We start from the raw sequence: 14,729 nt of genomic DNA on the forward strand, positions 1-14,729 counted from the left end.
TCCTGACTCTTAACAAATACTGAGTTCCCTGGTTTAGATACGCTGGAATGTTATAATACAAATCATTAGAATTTATTTTAAAAATTACTAGAAAAAGACAACTTAATTAATGAAAATACTAAGATCTGTTCTAATGGCTTTAACACGTATTAGTTCAGTAAGCAGGCAATCACACTCTTGACTGACTGAAACACTACAAAAATGCCTTTTACTGCTTCATTTTCAGACTCCAGAATTCTGTGTTACAGCACCAAACTACACACTGTCTCATTCTTGGAAAAAAATCATCTTGAATTTAACTTGCTGATCAAATTGAAATACTAAGTTTCCACACTAGACAAAACTATAGACCGCTCCTCCATAACCACTCCGTTCTGTAGCAGCCTATATTGGCTGATGTAAATAGTAAAATGAAGGCATGCTAGTGGATGTTTTCCCTTACCTTTGGATAAGACAATTTTGTATCAGGTAAGCAGCTATCTCTAAAGACTGAGAAAGGAGAGGGTGCCACGACAGACCAAGAATTATTGTATAATCCAATGTAAGAAAAGTATTCTAAAGTAATATAAAGGGGGGAGGAAAAAAGGGAACAGAAAGCTGAATACATTCAGAAAGATACCGGTAATATGTGAAGAAAGAATACGCATAAGAAAATGAAGCTGGAATTTGGAAGCAGTGCAGATGCAGGTAGGTGATGCTGTGCCACAGGAACGGTGAAGGGAATGGACAGGTTAACAGCAAACAGGAACATTTTGGTGAGATCCCAGAAGATGAAGTGACTCAGGGACGGATGGACGGACGGACGGACAGAAGGAAGGAAGGAAGGAAGGAAAAGAAAGAAAACCAGTTCCAAATGGGTGCGTAAGCGAAGAACTTTCCATGAGAGATGGAGAGTTGCAGAGCATTGAACAGATTGTAAAAATAGAATGACTGGATGAATCATGGACTTGAAATTTAGAATTCTACTACTTCTGACAGCGTGGCTGTACTTTGAAAAATGGGTATGTAAGGTGACATTTTCTGCCACAACAGATCTACAAACAACGCTTGCTCTGTGTTAGATCTGCTGACTTGAAGATGAACCCTCTCCCCCACAAGTTTTTCTTGTCTTTCTTTTTAAAAAACACTGCATTTATTCTTTGTAACAAAACTTGATGGTACACATGCCAGGAAGAAGAAAACAAAAGCCAGACTCTCGATATTATATTATATTGGCCTCATGGTGCTACTAAGATTAAACTATATTTTGCTTTTAAGGAGTCCTGTCAGACACAGTTCACGGAGAGATGCAGACTTTGCTGCCTTTTTGGTGCCCCTTTAGAATGTCCATAAAAATACTAATTCACAGATTCAGCCTTCAGCTTCTGAACATCCCTGTTCTCGGTCCTTCTGTGCTCCCTGGCACTGCTGCCCAGAGAGTGATGGAAACAATTCACAGACAGGCAGCAGAAGGTTCAGTCTTGTTACTGACATCTGTGCAAGTCATTACACACAGTACAAACCAACTAAAAAGCATTTCCAGTATTACACAGATGGCCTTCAGGTTAAACTTGCAGTTTAAGAGCAATAGTTAATACCTAAAGTCTAAAAACTTGCTTTTCAAGATGTCCTTTAATGACTCTCTGATCAAGAAGAAAGAGCAATGTGGGCAGCAAAGCTAAAATCAAGTTTCTCAGCAGAGATAATCTGAACATAACCCATAGATGTAATATCAGCACTGCACAGAGTCACATCCTTAATAGAGAGGTTATACAACACCAATACATCAGTCCAGAGATAAGAGTACGTTCTGTAGAAAGTGGTGTAAAAGTTCCTGTTTTGCACAATCAACAGCACTGAATGTTTAAGTGGTATGCATATGGTTACTGAAACCTCATCCCTGAATCTTAACTGATGTACCTATCTCTAATAAGACTCTGCCAATATAGCGAATGAGTTTCCACAAGGAAAACAAACCTGCCATTCTTGTATCACCTCCCTAGAGAATCCACCTTCCTTCTCCTGCTGGCAGTAAGTGTGGCTGAGATGGAAATATGGGAAAAATGGAAGTGAAGTACCTGCAGAACTGATTTATCAATAAACATTTTTGTAGTTTCATCGGTGTGGTTTTAGCTGCTTGTCTCCCTGCAGTAAACAGTCACCTCCAGTCTGACACGGAGCAGTGCTTTGAAGTACTGAATGTCAAAGCAGTTTGACTGGCAACGTGTGGCATAGCAAGGAGATGCCCTTGAGATGCCTTGCCTACCAAGCTAAGCAATATTTTAAATGCCTCTGAAATAGCCTAGGAAACCTAGTTTCTTAAACCCCTCATGGGGTATTTTGGGGGGGTTTTTGTGGGGGTTTGGTGCTTTTTTTCAAAATAAATTGTCATTGTATCCCCTGAAATAACTAATCCATTTCACAATTTTTCTCAGGCAATCCAATAGCTTTCGCTATCCAATTTAGGGTTTTACCATTTAAAAAACAATCTTCGCTGATGTCAATAAAACTGATACAGGAGTTCAAAATAGTTTCATCTAACAGTGTGCAAATAGACTCGTCTGGGCTCTGCATCCACATGTTCTCCCCAAGTGTTGAAGTCCTAGTCTTAAGATTCTCCAGCATAGAACCAAGAACTAAAACATAACTACATTAAAGGTGGTGTAAATTCAGACCCAATTAAAGGTAATAGGTAATAACAAGCATAAAAACCTAATGGTAATTCAAGAAAAAAAATATAAAAGTTATTGAAGTATTGATCTCAAATGACCTATATAAAAGTTAAGAAAGAAAAAAAAAAAAAAAAAAAAAGCAGCATTTTCCTGTCTTTACTTTCTCTTTTCTTCAAAAAACCCACAAAACTTTAAAATATTTTCTTCTTCTGTGGAACTGCTCTTTAAAGCAAACACAGATAATGAGGAATATAAAAACGAAGCAAATCTCAACCAGGAAAACCATTCAGAATCCAAAATTTGTCTCAGAGAATATTTGAATTACCTCATAGACTAGTTTTGAACCTTCTCATTAGTCAAATGAAACAGAAACATCTTCTGTTTTGAATCCTCTTGATATTCTGTGTCATATTCTTAATCTCAGAATCTTGTTTGTTTTCTAATAAAGATTAGCAGATTTTTTTTTTTATAAGCAGAGATGAAAAATAAGGCAAGTTGTACCAAGTGGTGTTTAGCGAATTGCAAAACAATTTCAAAAACAAGGATCCCATAATTTATCTCTTATCTTTTGTATCAATCGTTGCTACATAAGTGAAATGTGTAATACCGGTAGAATAAGCCCCTATTGCATCTGTTCAATAACTTCAATAGACTTCAGTTATATAGAGTTGGTAGTTTCAGTTTAGCTGAACAGAAGCCCGGAGTTTTCTAAACCCAAATGCTCAAAAGAAGGGATGTAATTACTAAAGATATCATAGAATCACAGAATGGTTTGGGTTAGAAGGGACCTTAAAGATCATTTATTTCCAGCCCTCCTGCCATGGGCAGGGACACCTTCCACTAGACCAGGTTGCTCAAAGCCCCGTCCAACCTGGCCTTGAACACTGCCAGGGAGGGGGCATTCACAACCTCTCTGGGCAACCTGTAACAGTGTCTCACCACCCTCACAGAAAAGAATTTCTTCCTTACATATAATCTCAATCCACCCTCTTTCAGTTTAAAACTATTACCCCTTGTCCTATCACTACACTCCCTGATAAAGAGTCCCTCCCCACCTTTCCTGTAGCCCCTTTAAGTACTGGAAGGCCGCTATAAGGTCTCCCCACAGCCTTCTCTTCTCCAGGCTGAACAACCCCGACTCTCTCAGCCTGTCCTCGTAAGGGAGGTGCTCCAGCCCCCTGATCATCTTCATGGACTCCTCTGGACCTGCTCGAGCAGGTCCATGTCATTCTCATGTTAGGGGCCCCAGAGCTGGACACAACACTGCAGGTGGGTTCTCACAAGAGTGGAGTAGAGGGGGAGAATCCCCTCCCTCGCCCTGCTGGCCACACTTCTCTTGATGCAGCCCAGGATGTGATTGATTCTCTGGGCTGCGAGCGCACATTGCTGACTCATAATTAGTTTTCCATCCACTACTACCCTCAAGTCCTTCTCCACAGGGCTCCTGTATTTGTGTTTGGGATTGCCCTGACCCATGTGCAGGACCTTGCACTTGGCCTTGTTGAACGTCATGAGGTTTGCACGGTCCCACCTCTCCAGTCTGTCCAGGTCCCTCTGGATGACACATCCCTTCCCTCCAGCGTGTCGACCGCACCACACAGCTTGGTGTCATCAGAAAACTTGCTGAGGGTGCACTTGATCCCACTGTCCATGTCGCCAACAAAGATGTTAAACAGTGCTGGTCCCAACACCAACGCCCGAGGAACGCCACTCACCACTGCTCTCCATTGGACATCAAGCCATTGACCACAGCTCTTTGAGTGTGACCATCCAGCCAATTCCTTATCCACTGAGTGGTCCATCCATCAAATCCATGTCTCTCCAATTTAGAGACAAGGATTTTGTGCGGGACAGTGTCAATATAGAATTAAAACAAATAGGCATTCAGGTGAACCTCAGTAATCTAATGCAAAACTTCCTGTTTAAAAACTGTCAAGTCAAAAATCTCCCAGATCTCTGCAGAAAATTATCCCAAGGTCAACATGTTACATAAGCAATCATGAAAAAGCTTATCTGAGACTTAGCAGCCCATGCTGACTTCCCATCATACAACAATCTCAATTTACCTTTCAGCTAAAGTCATGTTCTAGTTTTACTGAAGTAAGGATTTCTGTATTAATCCCCTAAAAAAGTTTTTACAGTAAATGCACAATTTGAATTGGTTAAGAAAATATTTTATATTAATACTAGAATTATCACCATGCTTGAGGTAGGGAATAGGCAGTTTTGAAAATAAATCCACCCCTGACTAGTTTTTGCTCAGCAGACATGTCTAGAAAAGATGATCTAATTAATATTTCCCTTTTTCTCTCTGAAATAATTTCACATTCAGATTTGGACTTTTATAGATTTCTTTATTACAACAAATGAAATATTAAGCTATATTTCAGCCTTAGCTTTTTTTCAAGCTTCAGCTTCCACTATGTTTTCAGAAACTTATTGCTCCAGTTTCTTGTGTTCAGACATCTAAATTCCATTGTATTGCTTCTGCTGCTTGGTTGAGTAAAGTGATGTTTATTGTAAAGGAGCCAGCACTCCTTAAGTGAATAATGAATCCCAGTATTTACATGGGAAGTGGTCTTACCCACACATGAAAGATTACACCTGTATTAAGAAATACTGCATGAATGTTAATGACAAAGCAAGCAAAAAAGATTATGAACACGGGCAAGTTGAAAAGCAAAAAAACAATTTCTAAACAAAACCCTTGCAAATAAGTTTTCCATTTTTAATGTTGGTGCAGACCTCTGTGACTGCCTCATTAAACAAAAGGGTAAAAGTGTATAAAAAGGTAGGGTTTATAAGGTTTATAAAAAGGGTAAGGTTTACAACACCATATTCCCATGGGGATCCCCTAGAGAGATACATTTTTCAAAAGGTACACTCAGCATGTGAATGCAGACACTAGGATATTTATGGCTGATTTGATTAGTATCCTTTGATATTATATATACATAGGGATTTATAGTCAAAAATTTAAGAGGTAATAATGAACTGTATATATGACTTGCACTGATTTTATCTGTGTTCAATTATAAGGCGTTGGAAAATAAAAGCAAAGTGTTAAGTGTCATAGCATCCCTGGAGAATCGTGTAAAAGAACGTGTTATTTGTCAGCAGCATCTAGGGCATCTAAAATGGTAGTGGAAACACTATTTAAAGCTTAACATTCAATTTTCTGTACAGAATTAGAGCTCAGGGTGAAAACAAGAGGGTGCCATGAGTGTTCTAAAATGTCTGTGGAAAGTTTTACATGTTTCACATGTGGTTCAACTGCTTAAAATGGCATTGCTCTTTCTCCATATTTCCCCCTAGAGTTAGTGTACACAATTTCATACATTGTCTTTCAAGCACACACTGTCCATTACCATGGGATAAACAAACATTTATCTTCCATGTATCCTTGTCATCTACCTTGGAATATAACGTAAGTAAATAAGTATGAATAAATAAAAATTCTACAAACATTGCGTGCAATGCAACGTACGTGAAATTCTCCAAATATTTGAAATGAAGGATTTTCCTATCTTTTCTGTTTTTAAAAAAAATAAATATCTACATTTCATGTTATAATACAGGATAACAGAAACATTATCATCCTCTTGCTAGTACACTAGCAATTATGTATTTTTTAAAATGCTAGCTAAAAATAACGAATCAATAGTTCAATTAAAGCTACAGTCAGCTTTGGTTAATTCAGTCCAGTATTCTTTGTTAGGTAGACTTAAATGTTTATCTTTTTTCTCCAGTGAAAAAGAAAATTCAATTGTAATGTTTTCTCTCTGTACAATCCTTATTCTTGTCCTGCCATGGTTAGCTCTCTTCTTGTTATTAATAGCACCCAAGTGAAAATATGAGAGTTCTGTGGCTTGCATTCTTAATAATGAATAAAAGGTGATGCATTGTATGAAACTGCCTCAATAATTTACAAGGTAATATCAAGAAAAGACTAACTGTAGTGGTCGTCAGAAAATATATTGCATTAAAAATGATTTATAATCTGCATAGTAGTTAAAATGCTAAATTTAAGCATGGAGTTTCTAGTCTCTTAGAAATGTTAAAGTTTTAATGCCAAGCATTGCTGTTTTCCTACTTAAGTTCTAAATTATTTTCTATTCATGTCTTTTTTTAAATATATTTAGAGATAGAGTACACATTCCTCTGACAGAATGCCCTTTTACCTTCAATTCTACTCATAAAAAGGCAGAAGAAATGTATAGAAGAGTTCACTATAATCACTGCTTCTGGTTTTGAATGTAAAGGCTAACGCTATATGTCCCAGGAGAAAAGCAACATGGGGTCATCTATCCCCCTGTGTACACCTGGAAAGGACAGAAGTATAGTCATTGATGTACTTCTAAGAGATATTTCTCTCCGATTCTTCATCGGAATGAAAGACAACTTGTTTTCATCTGAACTAAAAGACAGCTTCCAGCAAGGGCTGGTCTTAAATGTTTCTGCTGCTTCTGCGTTCATTGCTTCTCATGTGACACAAAGCAAATGAGATTTCCTATACTCATGGTGAGGAACTGCTCCTGGAATGATATGGGAACAGCATTTAGCTAATCAAGGGAATGTTAAAGAACACTTCTTGCCCTCTTGTTTCATTTTTTTTGCCTCCACCACACTTCCTACATGCCCAATCAATTTTTATTGCTTTACTAGCCTGTATAGTAAATGATTTGAAGTTCCAGTGAACTCTTGTTTCATTTTGTTCACAAGCATCTTTCAGAGAGCTCTGATTGCTGTAGGGATGATCACATACCAGAAAGTTTTCTGCTTTCTAAATACTGCATATGGGTTAGAGAATTAAGCACCCTTAAATGATTTCTTTTCCAAGTGTGACCATCACAATTGTTTCTAGTGCTTTTAGCTGACCAAACCCAGATTTTCAAAAGAGACTTGGTATTTAGAATCCTCCTTTTCTCAGGATGCCAACAGCCTGAAATTTAGCTGCCTAATGTTCAGAAGATGGAAGAGCAATCCACTATAAAATGTCTTCTCTTTGATACTCAAAGACTAAGTTATAAAATAGATCACTATGTTTGAATATTTGGCATATATGTATACATATACACACAGGTTGAATTATGAAATTATTTTAAATAATATATGGACATTAATATGAGATGTCTCATGAAAGCTTCTCCCAAACCAGTAATGAATAGCACTTGCTAGAGTTCAAGGAGTCCTGATCCCTATGAGGTTTTCCAATGCTAACCATCCTATGAGATTTGAATTCTTGCCAATTAATCAGATTAAATGAAAAGACAGTATGAAACAGAACACGATTCTTGCAGAAGTAGTAGTAACTTGTGGAATATTGATCACCCAGTCAAAGAAAATAAACAGATTTAGACCAATCACACAGTTCAAGCACAGTCTAGAGAAATAATACTAATAAGAAACGGTTTCAAAGTCATACCTAGGCACAAACTTATTCAAACATAACCCTTTTTTGAAGAATAAGCAAATGAATCAACACTGCAATATACACACAAGTAAACAGTAAATGATGTGCAAAAAGTTATTGTGCACAATCTACCATATTTTAACAACTAACTGAAAAAGGATGTGGATACATGAATGTATGGCAAAAAGATTTAAATCTGTGGTTTGTTCTTCATTCTGTGCCTGCAGAAATAGACAATGATCCTTGCTGGTAAGGGGACACAGGTACCTTATTCCCTTGCACACAGTACTTGTATTGCAACAGTAAAGCATAAGGAAAGAAGTTTTTAAACAGCGACACAGCCGCATACAGAAGATGTAAAGATAGATCAGATGAGCAATGTAAATAGCTCAGCTTTTACACCTGAAATATCCCGTCTACCAGGACACGAGAAGGGATATTCAAGGACAGTGGCATTGTCGGTAAACTTACATTCTGGCATAGCAAGAACCTTGTAATAGGCAGTAACTGCCAAATTGTTATGGGAACAGTAAAACCGTAAACTGTGCTTTATATGTATTTGCATTTATAAACAAAGTCCCAGTACAAGCCATGACGAGTAAGAGTTGGTGGTTGTATATAATTCCTCATTTTGTATTAGTAAGTTTAGATGACACAGTCTTGAAGTAAACCATACAGTTCTGAATCTGGGACAGTCTTGTCTAAGATGTGTTACACTCAAAGATGTGGACTGCAACTTACTTAACACAGTCATCAACACTGACTTTCTAGAATGACACTGGTTCTGCAAAATGCAATGTAACGACAAGAAGACTGTAAGATTCTTTGTCCTGGTAATGATGACATACAATGTTTTGACTTGGAAAAGAGCAGGAATGGCAACATTATAGTGTTACATTGCAATTAATTTCAGTTAAAAAAGCAAACAATAATAACAGAGTAACACATAATATTTACATCTCTCAAAACAATACTGCCACGCTATATTGTAAACAGTGGTTTACATTATGTATTTCATGGTTAGCCATAAGAGTATATCCTGTATTTGGTTGCTAATCCCATCAAGTGAATAGTATTGTGTATGCTATATCTTAACCTATTTGTCTCCAAACCTTTCTCTTTCTTTGCTTGGAGTTAGTGATCTTCACACATATTTAAGCAGAGTTCATATATAAGAATTCCAATATATGTTCGGAATAGCAATGTTATTGCAACAGTGGTCACCATAAAAATGTCATAATTTACATGGGATATAGAAATAGAATGATAGCACCATCCTTCTAACCAACTAATATCCTAGTGCATCAAAAACCATATAAAGCTTAAAATAGTTCAGAAATCAAATAAAACTGGATTTACTTGACTCTTTAGATGGAAGGAATAATTTGATAAAATTTCACATTTTTGAGCTCTAATTTAATCCTCCATTTAACACTTGGAAAGTTTAGTGAATAACAATAAAGTACATTTTTAAATATTAAATCTGCTTCACTTTTCCCTTCATTCACCAAAGCAATAATTGCAACCTTTGATGCCAGGCTTGTTTTATTAGTTCATTTAGATAAGGGAATTTTTGGTCAGCGAGTCAGAAGAATATTATCTAAAAACTTTGCAAAAAATTGTCTGTTACTTGAAAAGTGCATCAATGTACAAGATGCAATGTACATATCTTCTGTTCTCGCTGGCATCCAATAGAGATCAAATCACATGGTTCCCCAGCCCTGTCAGCTATTACTAAACTGATACTTGTTGTGTGAAGGTCATTTGTTATGGCACAGTCCAACACTCTCTGAGCAGGTTCCTTCAGCTATTCTACACATGGAGGGTGTTACATTTAAATCAAATTTATTTATTTAAAGATAGTAAATATTACACAGGATTCCTGATTTAGCAAAGAAGTACAACACATATCGCATAATACAACACAAATGTAAGGTATGTTTAGCAAAATATATATATAGCAATTGGAATAAATAGTTTAATGACAATACCAATGTGATTCCCATTGCTGGTCCCTGGAACACGCTGCCCATCACTATGCTGGGAAGGAGTAGGTGGGTCGAAGTCAGCATGAGCCCATTGCTCTTTTGAAATACTTTTGGTAGTTGTTTAGGTTTTATCCCCTCTGTTGGGCTGAGCCACCTATTCACTCCTGCCATGCTGGCCTGGCTAATTCAGGGAGACACCCACACTCTTTTAATGAGCTCAAGGAGAAACACTTACAGCACCAGTTGATCCACTCAGCTGTTGATAGCTGCTTCTCTGAAACACGGGCCACCCCCGGCTCCCTTTGTGCAGGGGTAACGGCAGCTGCTTTGCCACTCCTGTGCTCAGTCACACCCGGTATCAGCTGCTGAGCTCCAGGAGCACATTGCCCTCCCCATCTCCTCTGGGCCTTCTTCCATGTTAGGAATTTGTTGGTCAGTCACTGAAGATCAATTTTATGAAATATATTGTTAAAAACCCTCCTATTTTAAGGTGCAGAAGCATAATGCAAAAGAACTGCCATACTGATACCCCTCCTTCCCCTGAACTGCTATATAAGCCTAGAGGATATTCAAGTGGCTACTGTGATGTATTTTTAATTTTTCAGGTACTGAGCCTGCATATGTTGTCAAATGTCATAGACTCATTTAAGTCACAAGCTAGACCTGAAGAACTGAAAATGAAGCTGCTTAGTGAAAGTCGTTTATACAGATAAGATACTGCAAGTCCATGAAGGAAACAGAGCTTTCCAGATCTACTGTTTAATAAGTATTGGCCTGTAAGTGACCTTATAAGTGATTGCTTTGTACACATGTAAAAGGCAAGTCACCTGTAATTCAATGGTACCAATTACTCTTTGTTAACTGCAGCTTTGTTCAGGATTTTTCTCCAGCAATAAAGTCATTCTGCAGTACTTCACTGGAAGTGAAATAATTTCTCAATTCAGTATAAACATTTGCATAAATAGAAGCCAGGATTTGCATGTTTTAGTCTCTGAAAATTGTTTTTCAGTGGGAATAAATTACAATATAGGTACCCTACAATGTTCACAGTTATCTATTTTGCCCTATTCTTTGCATGACCTCTCATTTAAAACTCAGAGCTGCTAGTGCAGATCCATACCGGTCACAGTTACTTAGACCTACGAAAGACAAGCTATATTATCAAGTCTGGGCAGCATTTCATCATATTCAGATCCTTCTTTCAGATGCTTTCAAACAGTCTCTGCAGTAATTACCATTAGAAAAAGTCAATATTTGTCAGAAGCCCTCATTGTCAATTCCCACTATTAATCTTTCTTTCCAAAGTAAAGATGGAGGCATGATTTCCAGATCTGTTATGGGTCAGATCATCTGTGATGTTAAATTGGTTTTAATCAGATTCCATTGAATTATACTGCTCAAGATCCAGCTCACTCTTTTCCTTTTTACGTTTATTTTTCTGAACTCAATACTATCACACCACAAATTTAACAGCAGAGCTGTAACAACAGTAATGATATAGCGCTAGAGGACAGTAATTTTGTTTCCTGGCACATAATATAAATTTTCTTAGAAGAGTAACTTTTTCAGGCAAGCATTTGACATTCAATTATTTAAATAGATTTATTATTATTAAATGATGCTTCAGTAATTTTCTAAGGCAAAATAATAAAAGAGAGAGAGAAAGAAATCCAGATAGTTTATTTTCATTGTTTATCACTGTTTATCTCATGGAGAGAAAGGTGAGGTATCCAGACTGATAGATCACAGCTTTAGGATATTCCTTTCACAGAACAAGTTGCAGGCTCTCCACACAGTGAATGAAATCTGAAAGGAGTTAGCATGGCAGAAATGCATCCTTGAGGCTACAGTTGTCACAAGATATGTACAGATTCACTAATATCATTCCATTGGATCCTTTTTCTCTGATATATTGTTATACAACTAAACTCAAATTTAGCCAGTTGTTATGCCATTACACTATTATGTGGTTACAGGGACAGTAAAGGATAATCCCTATGGTCCAAGACTTGACAATTCCTCTCCAGACCAACAAGTTAATAAAATTCTAAATGTATTCATAAGAAAATATTTACATAAAATCTGGCTTTTAGATTCTGGGAAATAAAGTTACTTCCTAAGTAATTATGAAACCTTGTGTCTTCAGGCAGCAACATAGTCTGACAAGATTTTCTCAATGTTTTTGTTAATTTTAACTTTTAGTAATGAAAACTTTTAACTGATATAGAAGCATCAGCTCATAGGAATAATCATTTAGCTGATAAAGATGTTAATTTAACTAATATTTGAAACTTTACTAAACTTATTGCCTGTATGTCTGAAAAATACCCAGCAGAGTTATTAAGCAATATCATAATTGATCAGTCTTTATGAAAATCAGATGGCATGTTAAAAGAAAAATAGATGAAGAAAGAAATGCAGTGCCAGGAAAAAAATTATCTTTTTATGTATGTACCTAATTATTAAAGCTTTAATAATAATTACATATTTTTTAGCAATTTACTCCACTGGTACTTTTCACAAGTTTCTGATGGCTTCTTCATGGTTCTTTGTGATACTGATATAGAAACTATGAGGAGAAATAATATTGAGTGATGATATAAAATCACTGGGGTTTTCCTAATGCTTAAGACTCCATCTATGCAGCAGTTGAAACAGCTCTGGGACAGATAACCCCATACAGTTCCATAGATTTTTTAAGACATATGGTAAGCCGCATTGCTTTCTTTCTCTTCCCAGACTTTCTCAAGACTAGGCAGGATGCTCAGGAATGACCATTATTCAAACTTCATGGCACTTTTCCAATTCAAATATTTTATGCTTATCAAATTTTACCTGTCAGCATTACTGAGAGAAGCTTCAGAACTCCGTAGAGTTGTCTTTGGATGTCTCAGTTAGGATGACTGCATTGGCCAAGATCAGCAGCTCCATTTAGAATTGCAGGGATAACATCTTTTCCATATCCAGTCCTGAAACTCCTGAAAGGAATTCAAATAACACAAAGAGATCTTAATGTACCTAAACACACCAGCTTTTCAGGAAATGAAGGGAATGCACCTGCTACGGGGAATAATTACAAATCTTACTTTCTCAAACTACTGCTTCTGTCCTCACTATTTTAGATACTGTCATTATTTTGTGGATCTTAAAAAGGGAAATTAAAAAGTTTTGTGAGTGCACAGTGAAAAATGTGTATCATAAAATTCTTTGGTTTTATGTAAGGCTATTGACTATTAAGCAATGTTATCTTCCAAGGTACATTTGACTCATTTTGTGTCTTGAACTCATAGATTTGTTCATAAAACTGGTATTTTCCTTAGTCTCCAATGGTTGCTTTCAATGAAGAAAGAAAATACAACTTAAGTAACAGTACATTTTTTTAAATGAATTTTAATATGAATAATGTGTTTATATATTAAAAGGACAAGAAGTAGTTTACCATAATGGGTGGGTAACATAAACCCCTAGCAAACCTAACATAGTTTATGCAAATTTTATTGGCTACAAAATTAAATAAAAATGATTTTATATTTATTAGACAACTAACATGCTTACAATTGCACTGAGTTGTGAAATAATGATCTGTTACATTGTGCATTATCATCAGCTACTGCCACCCTCTTCCAAACCTTATTACCATATTTCTAAGTACTGTCATTGATCTGTTAAAGAATAGCTGCTCACAGTTTTATTTGTTCCATTTTCTTGCTAATAGACTACCTTTAATCTTCATGCCTTTGGAAATACAAGGCTTCTGCCTTCTGCATACATCTCTGTAAGCATCTGTCTCCTTTATGTAGATGCAGGTTAAAAAGTGTCACCTGGTTCTTAGGTGCCTCAAATATGCAAGTGCCCATCTGCTGACATACTTCTGGAAGATGGTTACAAGGTAGTCCCTTCTTTAAAATTAGTCTCCCGCTCAAAGAGGTCACATCACCTTATGTCTGACTCTTACTCTCCTTCAACTCACCAGACAACTTCTCTACTTTTCTATCATTAAAGTTTTATTAATAGTAATATACTCAGCATATAATTTTTTAAATAGAAATAAAACGTCTCAATTATGATTTTTCAGTTAGCTGAGTTGATTTTCTGTCTGGGAATTTCCTTGTTAAAGTAAGAAATGCTATACATACTATAGTCTGCTGTGCATATTTACCATGGAAATTTGAAGGAACTCTCCCATCCATTAATATGAAGAAGAACTGTACTTATACACTTACAAGTTGAAGAGATTCTATGAATACAGACTGATCTGTCCCTACCCTTGTATCTCCCTTCCAAGTATGCTGTTCATAATGAATTATTAGTATGTCTTACTTTCTGGGTAAATGTTATGATTGGCACTCTGGCCAGTTCAGTATTAAACACAGTTCTGTAAGATGCCACATACCCTGTGTCCTCAGGGGGAAACTTCCACAAAGATCTATCTCTCTCCTCTCTGTCTTCCTCCACTTTCTTCCCTCTAGATATTCTTCTAAATCTTGCAGGAGCTAAACGTATCTCAGACTTCTATCTTTCTATCCAATTTAGCTAAAATTGTCTAGCAGCTTTAAAAATTATTGGAAGAAGGAATGACAGGCAGATACATACACAGACACACACAGAGTATAAGTGAATATTTAGGAAGTCGGGTTAAAAGTGAAATTGTCTCAGCACCTACATTTGATTATATAC

Source organism: Strix aluco, chromosome 7 (assembly GCF_031877795.1).
Source record: "Strix aluco isolate bStrAlu1 chromosome 7, bStrAlu1.hap1, whole genome shotgun sequence".
Lineage (NCBI taxonomy): Eukaryota > Metazoa > Chordata > Aves > Strigiformes > Strigidae > Strix > Strix aluco.